This window comes from Pezoporus wallicus, unplaced genomic scaffold (assembly GCF_028554395.1).
Source record: "Pezoporus wallicus isolate ANWC-B61680 ecotype Strahan unplaced genomic scaffold, APGP_CSIRO_Pwel_v1 contig_6899, whole genome shotgun sequence".
Taxonomy (NCBI): Eukaryota; Metazoa; Chordata; class Aves; order Psittaciformes; family Psittacidae; genus Pezoporus; species Pezoporus wallicus.
Genome location: NW_026638613.1, coordinates 202,088 through 222,988, shown reverse-complemented (window position 1 = coordinate 222,988; position 20,901 = coordinate 202,088). Strand labels below are relative to the sequence as shown.

General features: G+C 44.2%; 1 long non-coding RNA gene across 1 annotated transcript in view; it reads right to left on the bottom strand.

Annotated features, from left to right (window-relative positions):
* Positions 1 to 3,447: 3,447 nt before the first annotated feature.
* The window catches only part of LOC130600344 (uncharacterized), a 37,797-nt gene continuing 20,343 nt past the window's right edge, over positions 3,448 to 20,901 (bottom strand). Inside the window, exons 2-3 of the long non-coding RNA XR_008972436.1 lie at positions 8,819 to 9,062; positions 3,448 to 3,576 (exon numbers count right to left, since the gene is read on the bottom strand). This is a non-coding gene — a long non-coding RNA (uncharacterized LOC130600344). The remainder of the gene's footprint in view (positions 3,577 to 8,818; positions 9,063 to 20,901) is intronic.

Sequence of the window (20,901 nt, the reverse complement as noted above, 5' to 3'; positions counted from 1 at the left end):
GCGGTCCCTCACTGCTGTGGGACCTGATGGCCAGGGAGCTATCCTTCAGTGCTAGACCCAACAGGGGGGTACATGGCATCCAGAGAAAACGATCCTTTAAAGAACTGCGCAAAGTTTAAAGGAAATACTAAATCTGGGGTTCTTCTTTATCCCTTGCAATATTTTTTTTTCCATGAATGTGAAGCCTGGAGAAATGTTTTTGAATGAAATTGATGTCTTACAAGAAAAAAGTTCTGGTCTCCCAAGAGAGAGATGAAATAGTTGACAACATGGCTAAAGATCTCCTCCCCTGTTCTGCCAGGGTTGCAAGCATGACTGGGCTCAGAAAAAAGAGATGGAGGAAAGGAAACCTGAAACACAGACTTTTTGAGGTGGTCGAGGTGCATACTCCTCCTTGCAGAGCTGAAAACACAGGTGTCCCAATTACTCCAGGATTCACTGTATTTTTAAATATTTTCCAAACCCTTAGAAAACTCAGTATTTTGCTCCACAAGTTTTTGGTTTTCCATTTTCAGCCACTTTTAAAAAAACACCTCAGACTCATTTCTGGAGCTGGTGGCTCAGAGGTTTCTTTTCAGTTCATTGCTGGCCATTAAGGGTGACAAACTGAGTGTGTTTGAAGGGGAAGAAAACCCACGTTGTGGTTATTGAGGGCCAGAGTTGGTGACTAGCTTCCAATCACACAGAAGAAATACGTGCAACTGCTTGTTCAGGACATTATTTCCTGGGTACCTGGCTTGTAGGTATGGTTAAGAACTAGTAAATCTGAGGAAATCTTAAATTAAGGAACCAAAATGTGCCTGCAAACATTTCTGCCTATCATTTTTCAACTGTAATAATGGCAGCCCTGTTAAAACGAGGATGAAGAATTGGTCCTACGTCAATAACCTGTATTAATGATGCTAGAGAAAACTGGGAAGTCATCAAAAGGCCCTGTTCTCTATTTAATTCTCTTCCCAGCTCATTATGGATTATCACATTTTGTCTAGTTAGTGGCGTGACTGTGGAAATAGAAAAACTATTTCCCTTCTTATCTAAAAGATGAATGAGGCGCATATAATTGGCTTAAATTATCATTTAGAAGTGAGCTCCAGTGATGCAGGTTTTTTTTCATTTTGTTTTTTGTCCTAAGTTGAAGTCCTGTGCCATGGTAAACTGCTGGCTTACTCCTCTGGTTGTTTTCTGTCCTCAGCACCCACGTGCTTGGCCAAAAGCAATATGTTTATGAAGGGCTGAGGTATGCTTTTCCAGAAAGATCAGCTGAAATTACCCAGCAGGCTGAGCTGATCACCAGGGTGTAAATTACCTCCAATGCAAACAACAGCTGAATGACCCTAGCGCACCCAGAAAGTCACATCCACACTTGCCTTGGACGCAGACCTCATCCCACCACACCAAACCCTACCTGAGCTGTAGCCACACCTACAAAGAATTCTTCACTGTGACTGTGGTGAGGCCCTGGCACAGGTTGCCCAGAGAAGTCGTGGTTGCCCCATCCTTGGCAGTGTTCAAGGCCAGGTTGGATGGTTGAGCAATCTGATCTAGTGGAAGGTGTCCATGCCCAAGGCAGAGGGCTGGAACTAAATGATCCTTAAAGTCCCTTCAGTCCCAAGCCATTCAACAATTCTATGATTCTATGCTTTACGAGTCCCAGAAATATTACATGAGCTCCAGGCAACCTGGACTCTCACCTCATGGAGTGTGCTGGAAAAGGACAAGGGATTTGAAATCAATATTTTTCTTTTCAATACCAAGACAGATTAAAAATACCAAGGGAAGAGGAGGTGACAACACCAGATGGCTTTTCTTTCCCCAAATTAGTCTCCAAAGTGTTGGAGGTGCTCTAAACCAAGCACTTTCTATTGGGATGCTAGACCTTGGTTACAACTGCATCAATTCATGGGGATCACTCAGTCGCACATGTTTGGGCCCATGATACCTGTGTTTTGGTGCCTAAAAGCATCTGCCAAAAAGTCCAGCAGCCATGCTGATGGAGTTTTCAGTCCTGCTTGTGTTGTCAGTGCGTTTCCTCAGGCCTCAGAAGACACTGGACAACAATGGCCATTGGAAAGCATAAAACATTGGAAAAAGCCCCAGCAACTTGGAAAGGGTCATTTTTTCCCTCCTATGCTCCCTTATATCTTTATTCAAAGAGAAAATAGTGTCTGAAAAAATGGGAAAGAGTATTGGTTCACCTTGATTTTCACAGATTGAAAAAAAGAGAAGTGGAAAGGAAACAGGATGCTTTCCCTTTGTTTTATATTATTGGAGTTTCATTATTTTCTAAGTATTTTGCTCAAAACTTATTTTTAAGAGCTCCAAAATAATAATTGCTGAAATTCCATTTTTTACATACAAAGCGTCATTGGCAAAATTTCTCCCACAGCAGTCAGGTGGAGCAGCAGAATTTGATGGACCATGGCAATTCAAAGGACAGACTGTCCGGGTTGCAGATCTCTTGGCCCAAATTGCCTCTGTTGTGTTCCTCTGTTGCCTGACGAGGTGTTCTCAAGATATCACAAAATGCTGCTCTCTTTGTGCAAAAGTCTTGTAAGATTTCTTGCATAGGTTCACTAAAATAAGAAAAAGAGCCAAAAAGGAAGTAAAAAAAAATAAAAAAACCAGAAAAATTACAGAACTTTTCTCTTCAAATTACCTCTGTGGTGGAAAAATGTCACAGAAGACTTAATATTCCAGAAATAGCAGCCAGCTCTGTGAGCTGTGAGTAAATGTAGACCCAAGTGAGATCAGGATCAAGCCTAATTTGTTCATGGTTATATTAAATTCACAAAAATATTTGCCATTTTTCTGGATCCAAGCCCCAAATTGCACTTTTAATATCCAGAAATGCGCCGGTGAACAATCCATTATGTTGTCCTCCCACAATTATTATTTTTCAATACGACAGGGAGATGACAGGAGACTGTGGCTCCAGGTTGTGAATGAGCAGTGGGAACAGATGGGTTTGTGAGAAGCAGCAATCCTGCGCTCCTGCTAAAGACACTACAAACAGGAACCCCTACTAACATGCCCTGAAAATATAGATCAGTGGTATTGTCCCTTAACAGAGGATTTCACAACAGTTTCCAGGAAGCATCAATATCTATGTAGTAAGGAAATGGAGCTGCAGATGCTAAAGTACTTACTGCACTTTTTTTTTTTTAATATGGGCACAGCTTCAATTATCCCACTATCATGTACTAAATAAGGTTGATTAATCAAGGTTTAAGATAACAGAAGGAGTTTTCAATGCCATTAATGTGTCTCATGGGATTCTCCCTTCTTTGGGGTAATGGGAAGCTTCTGATTGTGAAGACGTAGATAATAAAGATTTATAGCACTATAATGTGCAGTGTTTTTCATGAGGGACACTATGAAAACATTGAAACTTGACAGCAAATACTATTTCAATTATTTAGTTGCCTACCAGCATGCCAGGATGGGGCTGTCTCTGCGGCTTCATCCCCACCTCAGTCTTTTGCTTTCTCTCTTTGCCTTTATTTCCCAGCAACATCTGTGTTCCTACATGTTTTGTGCACAGGTAGGTGTGCACATCCCCTTCTTCTTGTCAAGCAACTATAAAAAAAAAAGAAAAAAGAAAAGTCATATAAGGGGCTCTTGACAATTCCCAAATTTCCCAGCAATTTTCCTGGACCACAAGTGGACTTCACAGGCCACTCTATATGGGAAGCATCCAGAGTGAAGGGTCTGCTGGTTTGAGCTGCAGTGGAAAAGAGAGTAACCTAGAAAATTATGATATCAATATGAATTTTCATAAAGGGTTTTTCCCACAGCCCTGGTGGAGTTTTAGAGGAAATCTGAGCAGAAGGGACTAGTATGAATGAATCAACAGCTGAGTTCTCCATCTCCTTTCTAACCAAAGTCAAGAGAAGTTTCTCCATCTTTAGCTTCCTCTGTCTTCCGGGCAATTTTGCAGGCAATTTGTCATCTCACACTTTGGGATCTGCAGCTTCCTAGTTTGTTATGATTTTTCTGTTATTACCACTCTCTGCTGCGGCAGTTTTCTGGACCCTCAAGTGTAAATGTAAGACCCTGCAGTAGTCAGCTTTTAAGCCAGGATGGTGCAAGCTGTGCCACTGCTCACCCCTCAATGTCAGGTAAGCTGGCCAGACTATGGGAATACACTTGGCAACGCCATAACCCCGTTCTGGCAATGTGAGGCAAAATAAACACAATAACTAGCTGACAACTGGATTCAAACAAAATATGTGTGCTCAGAACTGCATGGATGACTCAAATGCTGCAGCCAGGCGTTCCCTCATGCCTGGCGGCACCCCAGCGATGTTCCTCTCCCTCTGGCTGTAGTTGCTACAGCAGGCTGATGTATTGCGTTTACATTTTTGACAGGTTATGATGTAAAGAAGGCCCCTTCATCAGCCGGGGAGGGGAGGGAGCAGGGCTGAGAGAGCCTGGCTGACCTGTTAATTCAGCTCCTGCTGCCTCTTCTCATGCACTCACATCCTCCTGCCTCTGCAGAGTAAGTGCCAAAATATTTGTCCTGGATCCTGCAGCCTCCTCACCCTGTCTTCACACTTTGCTTTTAAGGCCATGAGAGGTGGGGTGAATGTTCAGTCCCTTCAGATGGAAAATACACACCCTGCAGCTCCAAATACATCTTTAAAAAAAGTATTCTCATCCTGTGCCATGGTATTACATGTTGCACATAGAGAACAGCCCCTATGCCCCCTCCCTGTGCACCAAATCCTGCACAGAGTGGTAAGGGGCTAGGTGGGCAGCAGTCACTGCACCCACAGGCAGTGAGCGATGGCTGGGCTGAGAATGTTGTTACTCTGTTAAATGGGAGTTTTACTGTTGTCCTTGGTGAGAAATGAATTATTCACTTCAGCAGGCACAGAGTTAGATTGTAGCCTGAATAAATACTGTATGCATCCCCCATGAGGTTTTCTCTTCACTGTATTCTCTAATTTCTTTCATACATGATAAATACTTGGATTTGTTGCTTTCCCTTTTTATGCATTTGCTAGTTGGGCTTTCAAGCCCAAAGGCCTTCACTTTGAATAGAAATGCAGATTTTGGTGTTTTCTCTGTTTAAGCAAGGAAAGCAAGGTGACTGGAGAATGCGTTGCTTTATCTCTGACCTATTTCTACGCTCAGTATATTTTCACCCCCCCAAGACACGGGAACTTGTCCCAAATCCTGGGGCTGCTTTCTGCTTCCAGTTCTCTCTCCTCTGGGGGAAAAGCTTCCCGGGGGACTGGCAGCATGGGTTGGGTCTTTCCTCTGTGTTTCTGCCTCTTTAGGGTAAGTTTTGCTCCCTGTGAACTGTAAGAAAAACACCATTATCAGGGTAGGTGCATTCGCATGTATTTAACACTGAAAGGGAATCTCAGGAACAGATGCATAAGGCAATGTGTGTTTTTGAGTCCTAATTAGGCTGAACTCTGTGATTGTGAGATGCATTTCTGACCTTTTTTTTTTTAATTATTATTTTTTAATTAAAGCAATAACCCCTCTTTTATCAGGGCTGAGCTAAACCCCAAGTGGAAAGGTGAGGGAAGGAGGAATAATTAATGATGATGACCTCATAGCAGCCTTCCAGTATCTGAAGGGGGCCTATAGGGATGCTGGGGAGGGACTCTTCATTAGGGACTGTAGTGACAGGACAAGGGGTAATGAGTTCAAACTTAAACAGGGGAAGTTTAGATTGGATATAAGGAGGAAATTCTTTCCTGTTAGGGTGGTGAGGCACTGGAATGGGTTGCCCAGGGAGACTGTGAATGCTCCAACCCTGGCGGTGTCAAGGCCAGGTTGGATGATGTCTTGGGTGGCTTCTGTGGGGATGGATATTCCACTAAGAGTATTATTACTCTTAATATTTCTTTCTGTAACCATAGGGCCTTGGGAGGGCTGGGCTGTGCATTGAAAAGGGGAGCCCGATGACAGACAAGCTCTCCAGCAGGATCAAACATTTGGGTGAACCAGGCACCCAGCTTGCAAAAACTGGGGACAGCAGAAAATCTGGGGTTTGGGTGAAATCTCATCTGGACTCCAGCGTTTGTGGCCATAAAGAGCAGGCAGCGGTGCAGGTAATACAGGTCCTTAAGGCTTAGACAGGACACCAGTGGGGGCAGCTCTGAAATCCACAATACAGTATTTGAAGAGGGGATTTGCACAATTTTAAGGCAGCTCACCTTCCTTCTGCCCAGCATGGCGCCTCCACACTGCCTAGCGCTGGCTCTGCAGGGGCACAGAGTACATAGGAGCAGAGATGGCATTGGTAGTGTCACACGTGGACACTATGTGCCACCGCAGCAACATGCAGGGTTAACTCAGCTCCCTCTGCCCAGCCTGGCTAGATGGTTTTCACTACACAATAGCATGAGAAAGGCATCTCTCGGGAGCTGAGCCAGTCTGTGAAGGGGGAAGTGTTATTTAGGATGAGGAGATACAGGGGGGTGACACAGCTTTATTGTACCTCATAAAAATAAAGCCAGGAGAGATAAAAACAACACTTCCATTTGAAAAGAGGGAGGAATAAGCCAGATAAAAGATATTAATTTTTCCTCTAAGACAGACTACTAAATAGGCTCTTCTTGTTCACTGAGGTTCAGTAATGCAAGTTGACAGGATATTAAGGTTATTTCAGGTTCTTCTGTCTCCCAGGGTCATAAGCCTTCTGCTATGCATGTTAATTCATCTTAGCATTCCTCTGAGTAGCTACAGAAGTAGGGCAATCGGTTTAGTATGTACTCTTTCCATTTACAGCGTAGTTGTGAAGAGAAAACTACTAATTAACAGAATACCCCTAGAAAATCAGGAGAGATTTTAATATCACAGAGACAACCCACAATGTTCTCTGGTTAAGGAAAGACAAACCTTCCTCAGAAATATTTCAGGGGTGAGAGAGGGAGGCGACCTATGACAGAAAGAACCAAGAGGCATTTATCCCCCAGCCCTTCTTTACCCATCTTTTCCCGTGGACAGCTGGGTGACGCCACACATGACTGGTGAGCCACATCTCTGTACGACTGAAGAGAAAACAAGAGCCTGAGTCTCATTGCATCTCCCTGCAAGCACAGGCTTCCCTCCCAGGCAGCAGCTGAACAGTTACTGTCCTTGGTGCATGGAGGGTGCTTGTGCGTTGTGCATCATGCCATGGACGGGTTAACCCCCTTGTGCTGTGGCAGCATCTGACCAAACTGTACATCCCCAGTGCATGGTGTGCTACATGCATGAGCATATTCACCTTTTTTGCAGGTCGTTTGAAACCTGATCAGCTTTCAAGCAGATGCTACAATGACATCAATGACTAATGTTAAAAATAATAGCACTCGTTTTGAGCCTGATGTGTTGAAAATAACCACCCTGAAATTCTCCACTCTCACCTTGTTCAGTGTGATTCACTCCAAGTTCCCAAGCGCTTTCCATATTACCTAATACTGCCTGTAAACTGTGCATCTATTTTAATGACTGCGCTTGTTCTGGGGAGCACCAGAGCACAAGGCAATGGGTGAGAGGGGCTCCCTCCTTCTCAGCTGTTGCAGTGATAGGTCCACTGAGACTAAGCATACCAGTATTCAATTAAAATGAATTAGTAAAAAAGTAATTTTAAAACCACTTCTAAATATTTTGCTTTGATTTGGCCTTTAACAAAATGTTGGTTTTTTTTTTTAATTTCTGTAAGAAATGGAAAATATTTGCCCTGGCCTCAGGTTTTGCTGGAGATTTTAAGCAGGCAGCTGCTCAGAGTTATGTTCTTAACTCTTCCATTAGCAACGGGAATTCACTCCTGCTCTGTAGCTGGGAGATGGAGTTTTGCCTAACCCTGGTTAATCTGTAGTTTCTGCAGACACCACTTGCACATTAAGAAAACAGATGCAGATTATTTTAAAGGCTGACACACACAGTGAGTTAAGTAATTTCACCTTTTAGGATGGAATTTTTTTTTTGAGAGACAGAAGACACTTCAAAGCTAATACCCTACTCCTGGGAAAAGGTCCTAGATCAAAAAGCCTCCTGATCTACAGCCTGCAGATGTCAATGGGAATAACCCCACTGGCTTTAATGGACTATGGATCAGGTCTTGATATGTGAACATCCTGTTGCACCTACAAGGTGCAGTAGCTTTCCTAAACAATTTGTTGTCAGAGATATTACAGGTAGACTTTGTCTCACAGGCAGTGGCTTCCCTAAGAATAAGGAAGAATTGGGAAGAGGACAGTAACTGGGTTCAGAGTTCTCCATAACATCACCAAAATCAGCAGTGCTGCAGGGCTGCCCCTGGCCATCCTGGGCACAGCACAGCCTCAAGCTGCCTGAGCCCAGGGAGGTTCTACTCCTAAGCAGATGATGAAGAATCGTAACATTTTCTACATCTTCACTAGCAGAAGCTAGAACGTAGCATAGGCTGTTTAGTACACCAGAGAGGACAGGTGGAAATCTGATAAGTGTATTTATAGATAAGAAGCAAGATCTTTTTTTCAGTTAGTGAGATGAAAACATCTCTCTTTTCTCATCCATTGCCAGACCTGAGTTAGGTATCACAGACTGTAACCTCGCTTTGCAAAGAGCTGTGCCTTTACTGGCACTGGGCCTGCCACCGCAGAGCTGCTGTCAGCTGGGGAGCCTGCTCAACTCATTACAGAGAAAACATCTACAGGAAAAAAGAAATAAATAATACCATGTTTCAAGCTTTGAGTGACGTCAGTCGTGTTTTTGCTAACGGGTGAAATATCTGAAATTCAGGGACTGAGAGTATGCAATGCACCAGACATCCTGGACATCCAAACGACAGAACTCTGCCTTATGGAAAGCACCAGAGATATCTGTATTCCACCAGGTCTTTCTTGAGGTCTTCTGAACTGATGAGAACAAGCTCTGCTACCAGGGGATGGTCCCAGCCTACTTCAGATGCACCGAGCTGGATGCCTTCCCATGCCATTCACTCTGCTGGCTGGCCAGGCTGAATTTGCAGCAGAGACTTGCTGACTGTCGCTTCTCATCACTCAGCCAAAAAGACTGGAAAATACAGATGGTCTAGCTTAGGAAAGCCTGGTTAGTATTTCATGTCCTTTCCTATTCTGGGGAAACCAAAAGAAAAAAAATCATTTACAAAAGATGACTGTATCCTATCTATTAACAAGATAAAATTAATCAGTTATTCATGGAATGACTCCAGTGATTTCGAATTGATGAGCATAGGATGAGTTGGTCTCAAAAACCAAAATGCCATTCAGCCAATGGAGTAAGTAAAACAATAAATGATTGCACATTTAGAACAATCAATAAGGCATTTACAAAATATTACATGATCCAAGATTAATTAGGGATGAAAAATTCCCCCAAAGAATAAAACACAGGACAAATAAAATCTAAACGAGAATCAAGTTAACAACTTGCAAGAAGAACTGTCAGCACTTAGTGCTCCAACATCCCATGTTGCTCCAGTCAAAGATCACAGAAACAATGCGAGCATCTCCGAGATGGATATGTGTGTCATGATAAGTGATATAAACATCGATGGGTATCTGTCAGGAGGTTGAGAGGTGAAGAAAAAGCCAAAGAAGCAGGAGCCTGCCTGGGTGATGGGGTTTTACTGTTCTGGCAGCAGAGCTGTGTGTTGGGGTTGCAACTGCCTGCAGCCATCTGCGTCTTGGCAGAGCTCGGAATAAGGGCAGCACCAGGAAAAACGTCCCAGGTTAATTCAAGACCTGGAAATCTTCCTTTAGCATCCAAAGGAGGGCAGGAGGTCCCTCACCCAGCACTGCTCCCTGGCACTCAGCCATGGCCAAATGGAGCACTTCCAGCCCCCACATCTCCTCCCTGATCAGCTGGGGCACCAGGAGAGGAAAGGTCCCCACAGCCGTGTGGCCTGTACCAGTCTCACGTGATGGATATACAAAAGCTCATGCGCTTCATCACCTCCTCCCTTACCTCAGGTCAGCTGAGTCATTGTAAAAGCGTGTGCTTTTAATCTTATCAAGGAGTGCTGAAATATTTTAGCTTAAACCTCATGCGTGGAGGTTTCAAGAGATTGCACTGTCTCATCTGGCCAGCAGCATCCCTACGCAGGTCCCACTGCCCGGCTGATGGGTGGTGACCTGAGGGATTGCTCTGTGAACTCAGCCTGTCCACCTCATCGCTGCCTGATTAACCCACAGCCATTTTCTTTCTTTATTTTTCAGCCTAGGTAGAGAAATTATGTAACTTTTTATATCAGGTTACTTGGGATGTGGATACATAAAAGGCCTTGAGAGTTTGTGTGCTCGGCTGCTGGTTTGAGGAACTTGAAGGTGCTGGTGCAGACTGGTGTTTTCCTTAGCAGCAAATTGGTCTGTCCTCTGGGACCCTAAACTGGACTGAAATGACGGGGCTGGTCTGATGCACAGCTCCAAAAGAATTTTGTTATATCTCAACTGAGAATGAGATGCCATCAAGTTGCATGTAGCAAATCACTTTATATTAGCACAGTTTCAAGCCACACTGTGGTGTCCTCATTTTATTGTCAGTACTGCCTGTTTTTAACCCAGTATCACCATTTCAGCCGTATAATTCAAGGACTAAAGTGCATGAGCTCACCCTGGACAGGAATCCCCCAGCCCCAAGCACAGTACGTTGTGGTCTGTAGCAGCCTGCACAGAGTCTTTTTTCCCTAAAAGCTTTACATTCACATTTTCCCTGCAGCTGTGAGTGGTGTGAGTCCTCCTGTTCCCCCTGCAGCCTGTGAGCTGCCATCCCCAACTGTCTGACCCAGACGCAGTGACTACAACATGGGTGGCTGCTCCTTCTCACACCAGAGAGATGACTTAAATCGTCTTGGGCTTGCATGTGAGTCTATTTATTTTAATGCAGTGAAGCTTGTTAATTCTCTAGACAGTATGTAAGGACTAAGGGCCAAAACCTGTGCTGATGTATAGCTTTCACTATCAGATTTATAACTTAGTGCAAGGGAGCTGGAGAAATGTAAGCCAGGGCAGAAGACTGTGAAGAAGCTGCACCATGCTCTTATCCACACAGCATTAAATTTACAAGGTAGGTTAAAATCATGGAACATGTTTGACCTCATTTTGTTTGGTTTGCCTGCAAGATTTGGTCTTTATTCCATCTTTTTGCTCCTGGGAACCATGTGGCCAAAGGGAGATCCATAGCAAGTGCAGAGACTGCACTTTCTGTACTTTTGAAAGACACAATGATGTGAAATGGGAATTAAACCATTTTCAGAGCACAGCCAGATCAGAGGCAAACCAAAGGAGATGCCAGCTCTTCTCACTGATTTCAGCTTGGCTCCCCTAAGACTGGCAGTGCAGGAAGGTCACATGCAAGAAACGGGTGCATTAGACCAGAATTTCTTGAGCCAGAGCTTTTCTTGCACCTGGGTCCCACAGGACACACTCTCTGCTCAGCTTTTGCTTGTGTTCATCACCATCTTCCCAGCATGCAGCTTGCTCTGGGTGTATTGTTGCAGATGCAGCTGCGCCTCTGGCTGCCTGTCAAAACAGAGGGGGAGGTGAGGGCTCCTCAACCCTGCAGCAGTGATTTACAGATGTAAATTAGATACTGTAACCAAGAATAGGAGCTCAAAGTGGGACAGATCTCCTTCAGGTTTTCTGTTTACTTATTCACCAAGGTCATGCCCCAGTTCCTCATCACCATCTGGTCATGCCCCAGTTCCTCGTCACCATCTGGTTACACTATGACCCTCTGGTCTCATGTCTGCAGCAGCCAGACTCTTGGCACAGGGAGGAGTTAAGGTTACTAATTGGCCTTTCCCTTGTCCAGCCACTACCTCTGACGTTTAAGAGAGCTGGGAGGGCTGAGGTTTCTCTACGTTCTAGCATTTCTTTGAGGGCACGGCTGCCACCAACATGCAGACAGGATGGCATGCAGCCCCATGGGGGAGCACACAGATGCTCCCAGAGCTCAGGGTAAAGCCTGACATTTTGGGTCATTTTGACAAACCAGGGCTTTCTGGCATAAACCAAACAAGTGATGCAAAGCTGACTGAAGGGCAGCAAGACATAAGGTAGAGTAGCCCCAGGACATCCTAACCAACACGTCAGCCTGGGGAGGACAGTGCCACTGGGCAGCCCCATCCCCTAGGGCTCCTGCAAGGCAATGCTGCACTGACCACTGTATTTTGACCAATCCTTGAAAGGCATTTATTCTCCTTTTCCCATACCTCTTACATTTATTTTTTTTTTTCAGTCTTGGGACAAAAGTCATTGTTCAAAATAAGCTTTTAAATCTGGTTGTGGTAGTTGGTGAAACATGCTTTAGAGCATTTGCTACGCTGGAGACCTCTACATGAAGGATGCCCTAACTAGCCTTACCACTAGTGAAAAAGCTTCCCAAGTCCAGTAGTAAATTCACACACAAAATCAGTTTTCGGATACAGTAGGGAACCCATTCAGCTTTGTGTGGTTAGGCAAGCTGATACAAATGCCTTATTAATTAGAAAATCAATCATGCTCTCCAGCTGATTGATGTTAATTCTACATTGAAAGGGGGAACAATAGTATAATCAAGACTAGACCATGTCTTCCCATTAAAGAGAAAGGAACAAGACTGCATTTCAAAGTAATTCTGCTGTAATGAGCTGCAAGGATGTACACATTGCGGTAAGGACTCTTTTAAGAAGTGGCATATTATTTTGATCAATAATACTCAGATTCATTCTGGATCCTGATTCTACGGAAATTTCATATGAAGATTAAAGGATATTATAATATGATCAGAGGTGATCGCAAAGGAGAAGAGCTGTAATTATCCAACGTGCAGCATTAATAAATAGGAAAGAGCCCAAACACTGTGAAATCAGGAGAGGACAAGAACACGCTAAGAGAGCTTAAAGTGTTTCAGGGCATGCAGCTAAGGCCTCAAAGCTATAAAAAAATCTACTTTTTAAGAAATTGATAACAGTTCAAAACCCTATTGTTAAGCAGTTGAATGATGATTAAAGAATCCAACAGAATCTTCACCTGTTCCACATTATTTGCAGTCAGCCCTGCCAGCATGAGGACTGGTAGCAAATAGTGCTAACAACCATATGCATACCATCCCAAAACACTGTGGCTGGCCAAAACCTTTTGAAAATACATGCAAGAATCATGCTAAATGACTAGAAGATGACTGGAATACAATCCTTTCAACATGAGCCAAGCTATGAAGAAGAAATAGCTTATTACCATGCAAAACCATGTTGTCTTGGTTCCAGGATAATTGTTGTATAGCATACCCTATATAACGCAAGACAAAGGCCCAAGGCTTGTAAGCCAAGTAAAATGCAAATTACACCATTGACAGAGCTGAAGGCTCTATGCAACTTTAATCAAGGGGGGTACAGTGTACTTGTGAGACAAATGAGCAGGGTAGTTATATCAGAAAGAGCTCTCTAATATGCAACCTGACTAATAGGCTTGAACACGGGTAAGAAAATACTCACCTTGACCACCAAAGGCTAAGGATATTCACACTTGCAAAAAAAACCACCGTGATCATTCTGTGCCAATGGAATTTAGCATTTTTTTTTATAGTTCATGGAAATGCTCCACACTCCAGGGGCTGTTTGTTTTCTTTCCCATCTTCATCACTGTTTGTAGTATAAGAGCATGCTGAAAATTCAACAAGACTTTGGACCCTGTGGACCAAAACCACTCACAAATATATTCCTGCCCTGAAGAATTACCACTTTAAATAGACATAGTGGACAACAGGCTGATACATACTAGTACCAGAGGCTGGGAGTTATTAGATCGAGGGCCCATGTTAACCTGAAGTTCTGGTCTCCAAAGCAGAGGATTCCAGCCTATGGTCAGTAGGTGAGACCTACCTCTGGGCCACCCAGAACAACTGGCAAAGCTCCTGACCTGCTGTGCCATTTGGGCTGCTGGCCTTTGATGGTGGATGACCTGTCTTCCCAGGGATTTAGGCATCCCTCCAAAATATTTTAAGGAGGTTGGAGATGAACAGGTCATCCTCTTGGTGTGAGGAACAGGTGTTGTAGGAAGGAGAGGAGGCGTGAGGTGAACCAGTGAAAGAGAACAGAAGAACCAAAAACTAGGACCATACAGTGAGGCTTCTGTCTGATGTGATTCATAATCAGAAAGCCAGCTGATTTGGGGGGAAAAGTCACTGGAAATGCCTGATACATAATGTGGGAAACTGGCCCATCAAGCAGTTATTATTTTTCCATGACAAGCCCTGGTGAGTTCTCTGAAAGAGCTTTGCAAATGCCCTAGGAGACACACAAGTTTTGCAGTGTTTCCTGCTGGGCTGCTACAGACTTGCTTCATTTAGTTTCAATGTGAGTAGGCTCTCCACGTGTCCTGGGATCAAATACAGAGTGGATCTCCATGCTGTTTCATATACTATGCACACTGCAGCTGAGACATTTCCAGTTTCATAACTCAAGAGTTCAAAAATAGATATAAATTTACACATTCCACCACAAACAGATGGTGTCTTTGGCTGGCTTTTGCTGTGTTCCTCGAAGGTAGCACTAGGTTGCAGAAGTCAATCTTTCTACAACAATTTCTGCTTTCAGGAGTTTTTAGGTTTGTTTTGGTTTACCATTCATACTGCACACTGGCAGGGGACCAATGAACATGAGAGAACTTACCAAACTATTTCCTATGCCCGGAGATGTGATAACAGCTAGAGATGGTCACAAAACAAAGTTCTGGTTCTTCATGGCACTTTGAAGGCCTGGTGTGAGCAAAGAAGACACCAACCTGTATTTAGGGTTTATGGCTATCCCAAAGCTCTTAGGAGAAAGCATTGGGACATTTCTCCAAAGTCACTTCGTTTTGCAGACCTAGGGAAAAAATATCTGAAGAAAAACAGCTGCTACCCCTGCTCAGACTGAGGATGTGACTGTGATACAGGAATATTTGGGCAGATTGTGTGTGGACCTTCTCAGTCTGCACCAGTTGTTGGCTGTGAGGACAGATTGCCTCTGGATGGGGACAGATCAGAGGAATGGTCCTCTCAGCAGAGCACATGTAGGTTCAATTCCAGCAAAAAAGATCATTCACAAGGAAATGATATCTGATAACATGTGCCTTGGGAGAACTCGCAGCAGTTTCCCATTCTGGGTGCAACTGCTCCAAGGGCTGGGGAGAGCTTGACTGCTTGCTGCAAGTCTGCTCCTCAGCCTTCACAAGTAGCCACTGCTTCCTTGTGCCTTCCGCAGCTAAAACCTGATTCTACACAAGCGAAAAAAACCTAAACCTCACAGGAAGGACCATGCTTGGGGCTTTGTAGATGAGGGATTGCCCCACATGAAGGTGATGGTCTCAGACTTGGGCTCAGCTCTTTGCCACCAGTGCCACTGATGCTTCCCAATAAACTCATAATGATTAAAAGTCATTCCTCTGCATCTATTCTGATCCCCTTTGTATCCACTCGCTGTTTATCCTGCATGGGCTAGGCCAAAGCACAAATGCCACAGAGCAGCTGGGACCAGTGAAAGCTTTTGGAAGAAAGAGCTGGCTGAGCTGTTTGGGCTGGTTATGTAAGGGAGGTAGATGTCATTTGGACCATCCAGAGAAACGCTTCCCAGTGGTGAGAAACTCAAGTGAGGATTACATGTTACAGCTATGGATTCCTTCAGCTTTTGAGCTGACAGTGAATTTACTGGGGAGGACATGAAGGAGAGATGACAAAACCCAAGAACAACCAAGCAACAAATGCGCCAGGGGAAGCAGCCCTTCAAGCAGCCTATTTAGCACTGGCACCACACAGTAAAGAGAAGCTTGCCAGCATATTTCATTAAAATAGCTTTCCATCAGTTAACAATCATTCTCCATACTTTAACAGCATTTCCCCTCCAAGATTTCTAAGGAAACCCATAAATATCAGCTCAACCTTGGAAGTGAAGTGTTTTTAGAGCTATTTTATATGTAGGTAAATGGAGAGACAGAGAGTTATTGCCCCAAAGTATTGTTTTATTTCCCCAGCCCTGCACAACAGCAAGTCTGTATATGTGAAGCCAGATAACCAAGTGGCTGTTTGCATAACGATGGTCTGAGTTAGTGGCCAAGCTAGGAATTCAGGACTGGTGACTTATTCACTGCTTTTCCCCTTCTAATAAAACTTTCCACATATGCTGTGGGTGAGAAGTTACATGCCAAATTCCAGGAATAAGTACATTGGAAACAAATGTGCTGTGTGACCTAGTAAAGTGTGTTTACAAGTGGACTACTTCTACTATTGCTGTAACACCAATTTGATGCATAAAGAGATATGAAATTGGATGAGCAGCACCTTGGTTCTCTATTCCTTCTAATGATGCCCTGTGTAGCTCAAAGATAGCTTTTCCATTTGGGTCAGTCAACTTCTGAATAGCAACATGAAATATTTGCTTTTTCCCAAGTGAGAAGAATAGCTGTCTTCCTTGATTTTTGTCTATGGCCCAGCCAAAGAAATTTTCCAGTAACTAGAATTTTCCTAATGGTGAAACAATTACCTGTGTTACCCATGCACCATATTTCATTTAGTCTAAATTACTGAGAACAGACAAAAAGCAGACCTATTAATCTGCTTGAAAATAGGGAAAATTTTGCTGTCTGATCCAAACAGAAATCTCATACTAAATGTTGTTGTTGCCTTTAAAAAGAACATGTCAAGGATTTCTCTGGTACTGCTCGTATGCCACCCTTCATTTTTGTCTATTCTAAGGTCCTATTATCCTATTATAATAGGTTGCTTCATTACAGTGGGCCACGCTCTGCTCTTTTTAAGAAATGTACTTCCCCACGTGCACATGGAAACAGCTGACAGTAATAAAAACAATAATAATAATGGCGTGTTGTGAGTGAAAATCTTGATACTCATGCTTAATGGTATGAAGTACATATGGACTTTCCAAAGGCAGCCTTCAAGGCATGCAAAGTTACAGACAGTGCAGGGAGGAGCAGTTCCTCCACAAAAATACTCAAATCACTGCGAAAAGCCCCCCCCCACATTTAGTCCAGGAACTTGGAGCCTTTGTTCTCATGCACTGCTATCGCAAAATAGGTATGAGGCTTGCTGACAGGAGCAGAAATTCCTTTTTATGTGGGAACAGAGATGTATTGGCTGAGGAACAAGAAGAGGCTCATAGAGAAGGTGCTCTCCTGCCGCAGGGTTAAACCAGCTGAGGAGCTGGGCAACATGGCGGCTTGAAAAGGTGCCACTGCCTTAAAGGCTTTTCAGTGCAGGGGTGATGAGCAGTCCAGTAGTTTGGGTTCATATCTGCCACTGACATAAGCTCCCAACACCGTCAGAGAGACCTAGAAAAGCTTGTGCATGCTAAACCCAAAGCGTTTCACATTTATGTTATCTGATGTTGCCATTGCAGTCTCTCTGGAGACACTGATGTCTGTCTTCCACCCTCAGGGACAGATAAGTAAGAAACCACATGTATTTCTGGTAAAGCTGGATGTAATCCTACCAGAGAAAGCTTCTGATGTTTTAATATTTAGCTATTTTTTCTTTTTTATCCTGACTCAAAAAAAACAAAACAAAACAAAAAAACCCAAAAAACCAAAACCAAAACAAACCCAAAACAACCCCACTCTCAACAAAGCCACAAATTCATAGAGACATTTTCTCTATAAGGAAATTCCTTATAAGGAGCTGCCTCAGTTTGTAAAAGGGAGGCCAGAGTGGATCCCAAGACCACTGGAAGACATTTGATTATCTCATTAAGCTGCTATAAGGTGCCCAGTCTTTGCCTAATAGCGACATGCCTTGCACAAAGTGGCTCATGCTTTTGGGAGACTGTGAGCCAGGTTTCCAGGAGAAAAAGTTGCTGGTACTCACCCTAAGGAACATATTCTGTGTATGCTTGATATGATGGGGCTGCAGCCTTAATTGACAAGAGGATCCAGAACAGCACAGAGCATCTTATCTGGTCAGGGTCAAGGTGACTGGAGAGGACACAGTCAGTGTCAGAATGTCCTGAATGCTCAGTGCCTAGTGATGTGCACAAGTATAATATTTTATCAGTAGCAATATCCAATCCATCTTTTAATCTGCAGCTCAACCTGGCTGGCAGCCCATGGCAGGGAGTTCCCCAGCCCAACCGTCCTTTTCACTGCCTGCACTCCTCTTTCTCAACCAGACGAGAAAGGACAGGAGAGGAAATGATAACGTGTTTTTCCTTCTGTAAGAGGAAGCACCACCTTTTAAATTAGCTGTCATTTGGAAAGCAGTCACAGGATTCCCAGCAGAGCGACTCCCCTCCCCAGATCTGCTCCGGCATTACAAGTACAATGAAGGCCACCCGCACATGCGATGCAATGTGATGCACAGATGTTGATAAATTCTCCCATGTGAAAAGATATTAAGTCATTGCAAACAAAACAGCCTCATAAACAGAGTTTCGGAAGCTATGATATATCAAGTTAGTTAGGCGGCAGAGTTGGTAAAAGCCGCTGTCTCAGCTAAGGCAGATTGAGAGTTGAACACATGCTGCGTAGATCAGCATTTTAAACACATACCATTTACCGGCCTTAATGAATACTGAAAGCCCAATAAGCAGAAGCCAGAGCCACTCAGACGTGGCTTCATACAGACGTCAGTGGCATTGTGTTTCATTTTGTTTGCTAACAAGTTATCAGTAGCAGTAATTTGCTGCTGATAATGCTGCAGGTTATAAAAGAGAAAAATAACAAGTTCTGCTAAATGAGGAAACGGGCTCTACACTCTGCTTCATCCTGGTGCATGAGCTGAGGTGAGGCAGGGTTGCAGGCAGCAAAGGCATGGAGGTCCCTGGTTGAGGCAGAGCTGTGGCAGTGCTCACCACAACTGACCACCACTGGGATGTTTGGCCACAGTTCCAGCACAGCTATTCCCTGTCAACAGGGAGGGGATTGATGAGCCAGCTGCTGTAAGCACTGCTCTAAGTACTACTGAAGGGACAGAAAGAAGGGAAAAGGCAAAACAACACGGTCTGGGAATAATAAAGCCACAAGCTGAGTTCATCCTGCCGCAGCGTTAGGTGGGACTCCTTATCCCAGCTTACCTCCTTGTAACCGGACTTTGCAGAAAGCCAAGAGTAGATTTAAGGTGGGGACTCTGGTAATCCTGAGCTCTGGTACTGATCCAACTGCTGCCTTCCCCAGGTCTTGACTGACTTCTCTGAGTTGCACTGTTGTAAATCCTGAACATCATCCTCAGCCATTTGTGGCAATACATAGACATTAACTTAGACACTGACCTGCCCAGCTCACTGTGAGAATTGATTTCAAAATGTTTGTAAAACCTTCAAGGAAGAAACCCCAGGCAAATGCAAAATATTGTTGTTTTTACCCATTGTGGTTAACAAATGGTGTTCTTGATGTTAAATAAACAAATGCAGAAGTCAAAATAATCCCAGAGAGTGGCTCGTAGTGAGGAAGGAAAGTGTTAGGAATGGAGAGGTGCCCTTTGCCTGGGCAGGGCAGGAGCGAACAGGTGGGGACAAGGCATGGCCTGGAGATCAGTGCCTTCCACAGCTCTTTCCTAATAGCTGGGCACATGCGCGCAGTGATTTTCAGCAAATCAGAGAAATCTGAGACTGTTCACCAGTCTCTGAGGTAGATGCTGTAAAAAGCACTGTATTTTGTAGGTCAAATGAAGTTCAGTCATTTGCTAAGCACCTTGAACTCCTGGAATGAAAGCAGCGTTGATCAGTTCCTGAAGTGCTGGCTTGAGCTGGCACTTGGCTCTGAGCTGGGCAAACCTCGAGCTGCACACAGAGTCAACAGGGTGCTGCCTGAAGAGAAACATGCAGGAACTTCAGCACTGGGTGCTGGAGAAATAAAATACTATCATTACAGTTGCTAGCATTAATGAGGGTCCAACCCTTTCCATCTGTCAGATAAAAGGCAACAAGTAAGCGTGTAGTGTTAATGTTGGGGGTTTTTGCAATGTAACAGATAAGCCATGTGCCCATGAACTGATGTTTCTGTAGGGCACTGTGATGTACAGCAAACACCAGTGTAATGGTCACCTTGGGGGAAATGAGGGATGCTCGGGAGCTACTGGAGAGCTTGGTCACTTGGAGTACCCTGAGCCCCCAAGACTTAGTATTTTATTCAGGTAGATGCAAGCAAACATGCAGAGGACAGTGAGGCTTTTATTTATTCTAGCATTAGCATGCTCCTTCCCTCTGTGGATTCAGGCTTCATGCACTTCTTGGAAAAGCAGGAAAAGCATAACTGAGTTGTCCTATTTTCCAGTTATTTTTTTGTAGAAGGCAGTAACATAGATCCACCTTTTCATCACTGAAAGTGAATGGGCATCCCTGGCTCTCAGCTGGAAAAGCCTGAGAAAAAACAGGATCTGAATGTTTTGCAGTTGGCAACCTATGGTCTTCAAGTCCATTACCAGGCTATGACTCTCGCTGATGATTCCTTGGCACCAGGATGGCTCATGCCACTTTGGGGACCCAAAGGGAAGATCACTGTGACACACAGAGAAAAAGAAAACACAGTTGCAGATGTCATCTGGGGTACGGGAGAGCAGGTTGCAGGAGGTTTTGAAGCCTGCCCATGCTGGACGCCAAGCACAGTCCGTGGCTCCCTGTCTGGCCAGCCCATGAAGCTGCTTGCCCATTTCCCAGCTTTTGTTCCTTGTTTCCTTCCAGCAGGATGAGCTCTGTCTCGGGACAGTTGATGGGGAGGCTCCTGTGGCTGCTCAGGAGCCAGCAAACTGTGTCCAGATTGTGGCTGAAACACAGGGTGGAAAAAAAAACAACCTCTTCATGAGAGTCCAGGTTTTACCTTCCGTTGTCTTCTTGTGCAGTTTTTAATTTTAATGTAGGCTAACTAATGTGCTCATGGTTATAGATGCGGATTTATTGTGTAGGTGCCATTACTAAAGCCCTGACATTATGGACTTCATGGAGGACTAGAGCCAGGCTGCTGCTTCCTGTCTGCACGTCTGCCACCACAG